The sequence below is a fragment of the Chiroxiphia lanceolata genome, chromosome 16 (genome assembly GCF_009829145.1).
Source record: "Chiroxiphia lanceolata isolate bChiLan1 chromosome 16, bChiLan1.pri, whole genome shotgun sequence".
In the NCBI taxonomy this organism is placed as follows: domain Eukaryota; kingdom Metazoa; phylum Chordata; class Aves; order Passeriformes; family Pipridae; genus Chiroxiphia; species Chiroxiphia lanceolata.
In genome coordinates, this window is record NC_045652.1 from 15,252,027 (window position 1) to 15,262,861 (window position 10,835).

The 10,835-nt window shown below is 52.2% G+C and overlaps 1 long non-coding RNA gene across 1 annotated transcript; it reads left to right on the forward strand.

Moving 5' to 3' along the window:
• Nucleotides 1–2,246: 2,246 nt before the first annotated feature.
• On the forward strand, nt 2,247–9,628 carry LOC116794995. Its single transcript, XR_004359939.1, has 3 exons — nt 2,247–3,463; nt 8,635–8,777; nt 9,344–9,628. It is a non-coding gene; the product is annotated as an uncharacterized LOC116794995 (long non-coding RNA).
• Nucleotides 9,629–10,835: the final 1,207 nt, after the last annotated feature.

Genomic DNA, 10,835 nt, shown 5'->3' on the forward strand with positions numbered 1-10,835 from the left:
CACACAGGCAGAGGGCAGGTTTAGGCTGGATTTTAGGAAGGAATTGTTCCCTGGGAGAGTGGGGAGGCCACAGGTTGCCCAGAGAAGCTGTGGCTGCCCCATCCCTGCAAGTGTCCAAGGCCAGGTTGGACAGGGCTTGGAGCAACCTGGGCTAGTGGAAGGTGTCCCTGCCCATGGCAGGGGGTGGGACTGGATGAGCTCTAAGGTCCCTTCCAACACATGTGGTTCTATGATTCCATGATATGGGCAGCAAAAGGGCTTTGTGCTCCCAAACTGTGCCACAGGTGATTCTTCTCTGTGATTTTTAATATTTTTTCTGCTTTTCTTGCTAGAAAATCTTGTTGCTGCGGAGCACATGGAGATGATGGGAAGAACAGGGTGAATGGGGAAGCCTGGGCAGCAGGGATGGGGTGTTGTTCTTCATGGAGCTCTTGCCCTGAAGCCAACCCATGCTCAAAATCTAAAATCCATTGTGAAACCAGGAAAAAAAAAGTGATCCCAACCAGTTTCTTTGCTGGGCATCTGTCCTGACGTACAGCTGGGAGGACTTGCTTTGCTCCAGTGTGCCATCACTTGTTATTTGGGAGTCAGAGCAGGAGGGAGGTGTGACAGTGATGGATGTTCAGGGACAGGGAACCCCAACTGGCTGCAGACCCTGCAGACTCAGAGAATTGCTGGCTAACAGCCCTCACGGCTGTGAATGAGCTTCCCAAATTACTGGAGCTGGAGAACAGGATACCTTTTAAACAACCAATCTGTCATGAGCCGTATCCTGTGTCTGTCAGAGCCCAGCGTGACTCCAGTGGGGGAATCCATGACAAAAATCTGGGGAGGGCTGTAAAAATGCACGTTGATGTGGTTGTTTTGACATGACATTTCTTTTTAGGCAGCTTTAGGTGATTTCTGCTGCCACTGCAGGTCACACGTGTCACCTCTGCCCAGCAGCATCGCCTTCGTGGCTCCCCCTGCTCCTGAGGAGCAGCAAGGGTTGTCCCCTGGTCTTCCTCACAGAGGGAAGATGTGTCCAAGGTGCAGATGCCATCAGAGCAGGGCTCCAGCTGCTCTTCCAGCAGGCTCAGCCATCCTGTAGTTCCTGGCAGCCCCATGGAGACCCCGGAGTATCTCACACAGCACCAGATATCTCAGTTTAGGGCCCTGAATCCCATCCTTGCTTCCCTGGAAGGTGGGTTGTGCCCAGTGGTGGCAATGCCCTTTGGTAGCCCCCCCCCCCTTCATGAGGTGAGCTGAAGGCACCAGCACTGTGTAGGCTTTCCTGTACCTGGGAATTTTGGGCCTATTCCCAGCTGCTCTGTACAAAATGATTTATGGACACGTTATTAAAACCATATTTCCAGCCTTGGAGCACGAGGGAACCACTGGGTGGTACTGGAGGCAACGTGCCCAGGGAGGAGGGGGGTGCTCCTCAGACCACCTGGCTTCTCAAGGGAGATGAACAGCAACAAAGGTGGGCAACATGCTGCTCCAAAGCACCAGAGAGCAGATGCTGGAGCAGGTCTGTCCTCCCTCAGGAGGAACAGATCAGCTGGGAAACATCTCCCACCTCCTCCTGCATTTGGCTCAATTCCTTGGCTGTTTGTGCCCTCCATGACTGTCAGACACTGAATTTCTGCCCAGGGGAGATGGTCACATGGGCTGGGGGGAGGGAGGCAGATGCCAAGGATGGTGGGTTGATCCCACTGTGCAGCACATTGGAATGACTGACATTCCCGACCTGCCGGAGAGCGGCCGGGTGAGCTCAGGCTCTGCAGGGCTCTGCTCACATGAGCTCAGCACAGTTCCCAGGGGAATACATGGAAAACATGTGCAGAGCACCTGCTCCCCCCCTCCTCACACCTGGAGACCTTCTGCCTTCAGGGTTTGAAGGATCCCTGCGCTCACTCATCCCCTCGGGGACCTGGCCCTGCTCCCCTGCACCTGCCACAATGGGCTGGGTGGGTCCCTCCTGCCTCTTTGTGGAATCCTGGAACGGTTTGGGTGGGAAGGGACCTTAAAGCCCATCCAGTCTCACCCCCTGCCATGGGCAGGGACACCTCCCACTAGCCCAGGTTGCTCCAAGCCCCGTCCAACCTGGCCTTGGACACTTGCAGGGATGGGGAGTCCACGACCTCTTCAGCAGACGTGTGACCTCATGGCCATGCTGGCATGGGGGAGCATCACCACATTTCCAACCTGGAAATCATTTGGAAAAAAACTGATTTTTTGTTTTTGTTTTTTTAAATAGGCACATTTAATCTTTTTTATCATGTCCATGCCAACTTCCATCATGAGTGAAGGCCCAGCTCTTTTTGTTGTGTTTGTTTTGTGGCTCTATGAAGACATAAATCAGCAGACCTTGGTTCACAGAATCCTGGAATATGCTGAGTGGGAAGGGACCTGCCAGGATCAACTTCTGGCCCAAGGATCACTCCAGGAGATGTCAGTGTGCTCCAATGGCTCTTTGCTCCCCAGCTCTTGTGCTTTCCAGCTCACCAGAACAAATCCCACCAATGCCCTCCAGTGCAAACCCCAGAGCTCAGAATGCTGAGGACAAGCCAGAAGGTTTGGCACGGCCCAGGGATGGGAGCCAGGGTGAGGACAGGGGGGCAAAGACTGGATAAAGCTCATGGGATGGCTGATTTGCTGCCTTGAACTTGGTGGCCTTTTCCTCCTGCAAACGTGTGTGGAAGGGCAGGAGGTGTGTGAGCACCCACCTGCTCATGGGCAGGGGGTTGGAGGGGACCCTTCCAGCAGCTCGGAGAGAGAGCGGCTCCGGCTGCCGACACCTCCTGGCAGGAGGCCTTTCAATTGCTCCATGTCTGTGTGCTGGAAAGCAAAACCTGCTGAGATGAAACCCTCTGGCCTCCTCCCCCCGTCTCCAAGGCAAACACAGACAGTTCTGTTCCTACCCCGAGAAATCCATATTTCAGCCTTGGACTCCCTTTGTGTGGGCTTTGTTTCATCCAGCGCCACGGAGCTTGGATGGCTTTTGCAGCTCATATTGTGCTTTGGATGCAGCCTCCTCTCTCCAGCCCTCTTGCTGCCTCCATGAAGAATAACAGCGGCCGGTGTTGTGTTTTCCCTGGATCACGGGCTGCTGGAAACCGAAGGGAAACGTTGCTGGAAGAGGGAGAGGGCCGGTGGGACGCCGCTGGATCCTTCTCCCCAGCAGAGCTGCAGCCTGGGCTGTTTGGCTTTCTCAGGCCTTCATGGTGAGCAACAAATTGTCCTATAAAAATTCTTGCCTTGAATTTTATTTTTCTAAGGAGACAGGCCCAACTTGGGAACTTGGGACTTAAATCTCCCCCTTAAATGGACGGCAAAGTCCAAGATAGAAGCTGTGGCCCTGAAATCCAGCGGGGTCTTCAGGTTCTGCCTCTCTCCTTCCCTAAATCTGCATCTGAAGCCTCTTTTTCTGGCTGCGGAGGAAGAAAACCTTGCGAGGACATTTCAGCTTCTCTTGCAGGTGAGGAGGGACAGGAGCTGTTGGCCCCAGTGCCAGACTGAAGGATGTGGTCCAGCCTCACCCCCTCCCTCTTCCCAGGAAGGTAATTTGGGGTGAGGATGGGAAGTGCTGCCTCCAGCCTCTTCCTCTGCACATCCAGCCTGGAAGTCACGCTCTGTGTGTTCCCAAGAGCCAAAGGTGCCTGAGCCCTGTCCCCAGGTGTGATCCATCTTGATGGCAGGGCTGTGCTCACACCTGGGCTTCCCCCTGCGTATCCCATCAGCTCCGGGGCACGGCTACGGAACAAGTGCAGCCGGGATGTCCCTCCACGGGTCACCAGCTGCTGATAAAAGACTCTCCTGGAGATCAGTCACTTCCCATTTGCCATGTGAAATGCCTGGGCTGCCTGAATGGAATGGCTCTGGCAGACACCAGGGAGAGGTCCCTGTCCGTGGTCGGGTTTGAGACACTCTGAAAACAGGAACAAGGGCCCCGTGTTCAGACCAAGAGAGGGGAAAGGCTGGGAGGGACACACCTGGGCATCCCCCTTTTCAATCCTCCCTTTCATTCCCACTCCAGCCTTGCTCTGTGCCTGCAGGGGGACAACATGCAGGAAAATGTGTGTTTGGGGCTCTCTGAGATGCCACAAAGATCCTCCCGTAGGTCAGAACGATACAGATCCTCCCATTTTAGCTACTTCCACACAATTTATAAATAGTGTGGTAAGCAAAAATTTCTTCATCCTGAAACCTTTAGGATTGGTTCTCAATCCTCCAGCCTGGATTATCTCCTAAAAATTTGGATGCTTCAAACCCCACCATCCTTTCCCTGTGGGGTCCATTGCTGTGGTGGTTTCCAGTGACCATGAGGGGATGCTCAGTAACCTGCTCTAGTGGCAGGTGACCCTTCTCATGGCAGGGGGGTTGGAACAAGATGATTTTTAAGGTCCTTTCCAACCCAAACCATTCTGGGATTCTAAGATTCTATGCTGGAAGCAAGAACATCTTGTGGCAATGTGCTGCCCTTGAACCTGGAGTTGGGAATCACGGGGTTTGAAGGGATTTGAAATCCGTGGCTGGAATTTGTGGCTGGTGCCACGCTCTGACCTGAGAGCTTCGAACTGGAGTGTCCATGAGTTATCCAGAGCAGCTCTCCTGGGACCTGAGGCAGCTGGGAGGCAGTGCCCAACAACATCCTTCCCAGCTGGTCCTTCATGCCCAGGTGAATACCATCACATCTTATTTTTTAAACAGATCATCCTCTCTGTGTCTCGGGCTGCAAATCTGCCCAAAAGCGGCGTCAAAGCTGCCCTGAGTGTTTTTCCCAGTGCCAAAGGGCTGGGTGAGGGATGGCCAGAACCATCCCTGCCAATGGAGCTCCAAATCCCACCCTCTGGCACCCCGGAGGAGGGGGCAGGATGGGCAGGGGTGGGAGCAGCATCTCTTGGCCACGTGAGTCTCTTCAGCTGCTCAGACCAGCGAAGACAAACGGCCTGGAGGAAGCGTTTCCTCTGCCGAGGGCTCTCGCCCGGGAGGTTTCTGTTCACAGCCGAGGTCAGGAGTTGAAAAATGAAGAAGAAAGGAAAAGGATGGAAAGATCCATCTTCCCTTATGAAATCCCCAGGGCAGGGGGCATTTGGAAGTCATTTTTCACCAAGCTCAGAGCTGTTTCTGGCCTTTTAGCAGAGATTATTCTCTTCTCAAACCTCACAGACTGGGACACGGGGAAGTGTTTTCCCTCTGTCCTGGTGGGTGTTGGAAGAGGAGAGTTATCCTGGGGGTAGGAGTGCACCTTCCAAGGGTAGGGCCTTTCCAGGGGTTTTGGGGTAAAGTGGAGCCAAATTCACAACGAAAATTGCTCTGTTTCTCAAAATTCAAACATTTGAAATGCACTGGGGCTCAGATGCAAAAAGAAATGAGTGGTTTGGATTAGTGCATTAAGACACAGGGATGGCTATTAAGGGGGAAAACCCTTAAAATAGGAAGGAGAATTTCAGCCTGGTTAAAGGAAATCGAAATAAAATTCCTTTCTGGAAGGAATTCAAGAAAATTATTTTCCTTCTGTGTTTCTGTCTCTCTTCTTCTGGCTTATAAAAACACCTTGGCTCAGATATTACACCAATTCTGCCTTTTATTAAAAAGCCCTGCTCGGGTTGTGCAGATTTCATGCTGTTACATGAAAGTAAAATTTTATGACCAGAAGCTGAAATTAGGAAGGACCCTTTTTTTGTTGTTGTTGTTGTCTTGGGTTGGATTTTGTTGGTAGTCAGGAAGGTTTGTTTAGTGTTGCTTTTTCTAAAGCACAGCCAACTCCTCCAGGGCTGAGCACTCCAGGCTTTTTTGGGGGATGCTCGTTCCAAACAGGTGCTGATGTTGGGAAGCTGAGCTCTGGACAGAGGAAGGAGGTGGGTGATGCCCTCCTTCTGCTACTCACCTTGGAGCAAACAGAGTTCCACGACTGTTCCAGAGCGGGAGGGATGTGTGGGAGAGCAAATGTGTTTCATTGCACGGGACACAGTCCCTGGATGTCCAGCCTGGAACAGTGTTGTGTTGTGTTGTGTTGTGTTGTGTGGTGTGGTGTGGTGTGTTGTGTTGTGTTGTGTTGTGTTGTGTGTTGTGTTGTGTTGTGTTGTGAGCAAAGTAACTGTGCAAAAGTGGGACCTGTTCCCTCCCCTCACCCTCTAAAAATCCAGATTGGATGGATCACAGCTTGGTTTGAGCCCATATTCAACACCAGCTGTTTGCTGGCTGGGTAATGCCAGCAGACTTCAGTTGCCATTTCTCACTTTAAATGTAGTACATCTGTTTTTCCATTAATTCCTCCCTCCTCTGCTAAAAAAGAAGCTATGGAAGGGAGAAAAAAAAAGTCCTAAAAGGTCATTTGTTCCTTCCTTGTTGGGTGAGTTACAGGAACTCCGATAGGTTACCTTATCTGAAGATGTTAAAGAAGAGTTGCAATATTAGAAGAGTTACAGTATTGGCTTCTTTTGGGACTTTGGCAAGGCAGCTTTGCATCTCCAGGATCCATCCCTGCATCCTGTGTTGCTCTCCAGCCCTTGGGAGAGATTCAAAGACCCCTGGGTTGAGGGGAGCCACCCCACCCATCCCAGCTGTGACTGGGCACCTCTCCCTGCACAGCTCCTGCTGCAGCTCCCAGGGGCATCCCGAGGGACTTCAGGGTGTGGACTCCTCTCCCTGCTCCAGAGACACCAGAGCTGGGATGGGGGATTTAGGTCAAGCCCCCTGGCCCCTGCAGCCCAAACCTCTGTGCAGGCTCCTCCTGCCCTGGGAAGATTTCTGGAGCAGCTGTGAGGATTTCCCCAGCTCTTTATCAATAATGCAGCAATAAAAAGGAGCAGCCTCTCTTTCCAAGGGCTCACAGAGCCTGGAATAATCTGAGGAGGGATTTGGCTCCCCCCAGTAGGCAGTTTACTGGTGGGCAGTGCTTTCCAGCCCCTCTGTTGGAGGGGGCTGTTCCCCCACCACCAAAGTGCGACTGAGGCTCCGTGATGGGCTGGCCCATAAATCTCTCCCCTCTAATCCTTTCCATTCTACTTTTTCCAAACTGGGGGAGGAGGGGGGATACTGGGCTGGGCTGGGCAGCCCAAAGCTTTAACCCTTTGTGCTTTGGGGGATCTTCTGCTGAGCAGAAGAGGACGGTAGGTGGAAGGAGGGCTGTTCCACGGCAGCCTTTTAGAAGCAGGTAGTTCTAGTCAGCAATTAAAGCCCCACTGACAGCTTAAAGAGCTCCTCTGGAAGTTTAATAAGTCCACCACTGGATATAAGAAATAAATCTGGCTGCATTACAATCACTTCCAACTACTTAAGCAATAAATGCAGGACTCTGCTCTCGTTCAGCCGTGACTTGGGAATGTTGCTGCGCTCCCCGCTTGGTTTCCAGGGCTGGGATGCCAGAGCAGGATCCAGCTCAGCCACTGGAGCCAAGGAGACACTGTGGAGGTCACGGGGCTGTGCTGGGGGTGGGGTGATCCAGGGCTTCAGTGTGAGGTCACTTGGAGTCTGAGGCTGAAACGAAGCCCTCGTGGGCTCTGTGGAGGTGAAGAAACTCCTGTATGGGGACAAGCTGAGAGAGATGGGGCTGTTCAGCCTGGAGAAGAGAAGGTTGCGTGGAGACCTCACAGCACCTTCCAGGATCTGAAGGGGCCCACATGGAAGCCAGAGAGGGACCCTTCAGCAGGAACTGTGGTGACAGGACAAGGGGGAATGGGTTCCCACTGGAAGAGGGAAAATTTAGGTTGGACATATGGGAAAGAAATCTTCCCCGTGAGGGTGGGGAGGCCCTGGCACAGGTTGCCCAGAGAAGCTGGGGCTGCCCCATCCCTGCAAGTGTCCAAGGCCAGGTTGGACAGGGCTTGGAGCAACCTGGGCTAGTGGAAGATGTCCCTGCCCATGGCAGGGGCTGGAACTTTAAGGTCCCTTCCACCCAAACCATTCCATGATTCCATGATTCTAAACCACCTGAGCCAAATGCCAAAATCTCCTTTTACCCCGTGGCTGGTGATGTGGAAGAGGTGTTGCATCCCGGCTACCTGACCTTGGGATACAGAAGTGATGGGGGAAGTAGGTCAAGAACAAGAGGCAGATGGTGATTTTTGGTCCTCAGGTGTTTGCACAAACCCCTCTGCCAAGGCCAGGTTCTGACAGGCTGCACTGGCACTGCAGTGTTTTGACACCAGCTCTTGGCCATGGTGGAGTTTTATCCTCCCAGTGCCCACTGGAGGTCAGGAACAGGTCCATCAGTGGCCACCTGAAGTTCCCATCTGGGAGCAGACCTTGTGTGTCGGGGGGGCTCCCAACCCCTCCCATCCCTGTCACATTAAATATTCCCTGAATGGGATATCTCCATGCCAGGAGATACAGGAGAGACAGGAGAGACAGGAGCAAGCCCAGGGCAGGATTTGGGCAGTGAGGGGCTTCTGCAAGTGCCCCATCGTGCCTTCCTTCCCCAGTCTTCATCTTTGAGGCGTTGCAGTGCTTGAAAAATGAACTTTATGTCCATGTTCTCCTCAAAGATCCCGGGCTTTTTAAGCCCAGCTTTCTAAACCGTGCTGAAAGGTCCCGCACCGGGCAGGGGCTGCCTTTGAAAGGGAACAAATTGTCGGTTTATGGCTCCCAGGTGAGGGGGGGGGGGCTGTAAATCTCCCACCATTTAACGCATCTGGTCTTTTCCAGGCTGGCTACCAGTGTTCCAAGGAGGAGAGGGAGGAATAACCAACATTTCCGGCCATTGGCTGCTCGCACGGCCCCCGGGAGCTCCTCGGGAAGGTTTTTAAAGGAATATTTATGGATGATCCCGGTGAATCAGGCCCTAAAAGGTACCAAGAAAGGGCTGTTGTTCATTAACATCTGGGAGCTGTGCATTGAGCATTTCCCAGTGGAGGGGCAAAAGAAATGGAGTGAAAGTGAAGGGGCTTTCGAGTTAATCCGGTTCTTTTTGAACGTTATTGTTGTTGGTAAAAAAAATCAGAACCTTATTTTTGATGAAGGGGGAAAAAAAAATTAGAAGTACATTTTTGGGATGGTTTTCCTCCAAAGCTTCTTTCTAAAATTCCACACTGGGTTCCTCAGCAAATATCTTTGTTCTTACTGATATATGGACCCGTGGTTGAGTTTTGGTTTTTGTTCACCCACGTCTCCATGCTAAAACAACATCTCTACTCCAGCTAATAGCCTGGGAATAACTTCAATTTGGTGGGTTTTCCTGAAGAAAACTTCCTTATCGCTGCAATTTATTTTCAGTTTGATAAAAATGGTCTTAAAGCTTTGCAGCTTTGTGCTCACAGTGTTCTCCAAGTTAAACTTCCCCATCTCAGTAAATAACAGATTGTTCCCTGAGCCCTGTAAAATCACTTTATATTAATCACTTTGCTTTTGTGAACAGGAAAACTGAGCACAGGAGGAGGGATGGTTTGGTGGAAGAGCATCCTAGGGTTTCCACTTTCAGAGCCTTTTCCTAAGACATGAGTCACTTAAAAGCCTCCTGTAGACTCACTGATAAGAGAAACTCCCTCGAGGTGAGCCCAGCTCTGTCCTTCAGCGTGTTTATGTAAAGTACCTTTGGAACAGATTTATCCCACGGAATGTGTGGAGGAGATAAGGCCACACGTGCCCTCTGAGCCTGTTTCTTTCAGTGCAACGTCTTGAGGTTTATCTGAGTGTGCCTGAGATCAGAGTTTGCCAGAGAAAGAGAAAATCGGGGTGTTTTGTCAAAACTACAGGTCCCTCCATAATCCCCAAGGTTTGAACTTCTCGGGAGTTTTGGCTCCCAGAAGGCACCAGCAGGCTCCTGCAGCTCCCAGCACCTCCCAGTGGATGATGGTGTTTTCCCAGTGTCTCCTGGCCATGGTGGTGGGTGGATGGGCCCAAGCTGATGATGGATGGGGCCCACGGGGTCCCTGGGGCTGTTGGATCCAGCACTGCAACGACGGAGTCAACAGTGGAGACAGTTTATTGATGTCAGTGAATCTCCACCGTGCTCAGCTGCCATCCTGAGGGCCCAGCTGTAGGATCAGTGGACACAGCCCCCAAAACTGTTGGATTTGGGTCTCCTTCCATAAGCACGGGGTGGTCCAGAGTAACTGAGGCTGTGCATGGGGCAGTTTGATGTGCAGGGCCATGTGGGTGCAGAGGTGCCCATGAGGGCTCCAGTAATGATTTCCTGGGAGAACCACCTCCTTTTCAGAGGTGATGTGCCTAACAGATGGAAAACACCGGGGATGAGCAGGTGATAAAAAGAAAGTGCTTCCCTCTTATCCTAAGCCAATCCCCCTTCTCAGCACACAGCTGGTGTTTCAACACCAGAAGGACCTTCTCACACATGTTCATCCATGAGCAAAATCCTCCAGGGAGAAACTGCTCTGACACAGCTCCTCGTTGGCACGAGGCAGGAGGTGAAGAGCTCAGCCCAGGCAGAGCAAACCTGTCCTCCAAGGCCTGAGATGCAGCAGATCCTCCAAGGCCAGAGAGGCAGCAGGCGGGAAGGCGCCGATGTTTTGTCTGATGAGCAGATCTCCAGCTGTTCTGCCCCATCCTCCTGGGACGGGGACAAAGGAGGGGGTGCAAAGCCACAATGACTTCACCAGCAGCACAAGGATAGGATGGTGTCCAGCTGATCCTTGCGAAACACCCTCTGGAGCGTGCTGGCTGTGGGAACTGTGCCCAGCTCCGTGTCCTGCCATCGCGGCGTCCTCGCCTGAGTCACTTCTAACCCAATACTGAGTTGTTACCACTGGCATCAAAAAAGAGTTTTTTTTGCTTTTCAGTGACTTCACAAATCCAAGACACTGCCAACTATCCCTCCTTCACAGCATTTAAAACATCAACACTTCCCTCCCAAATGAAAAGGGAGTCAAAGGTCCTGTGCTTCCCTGTGC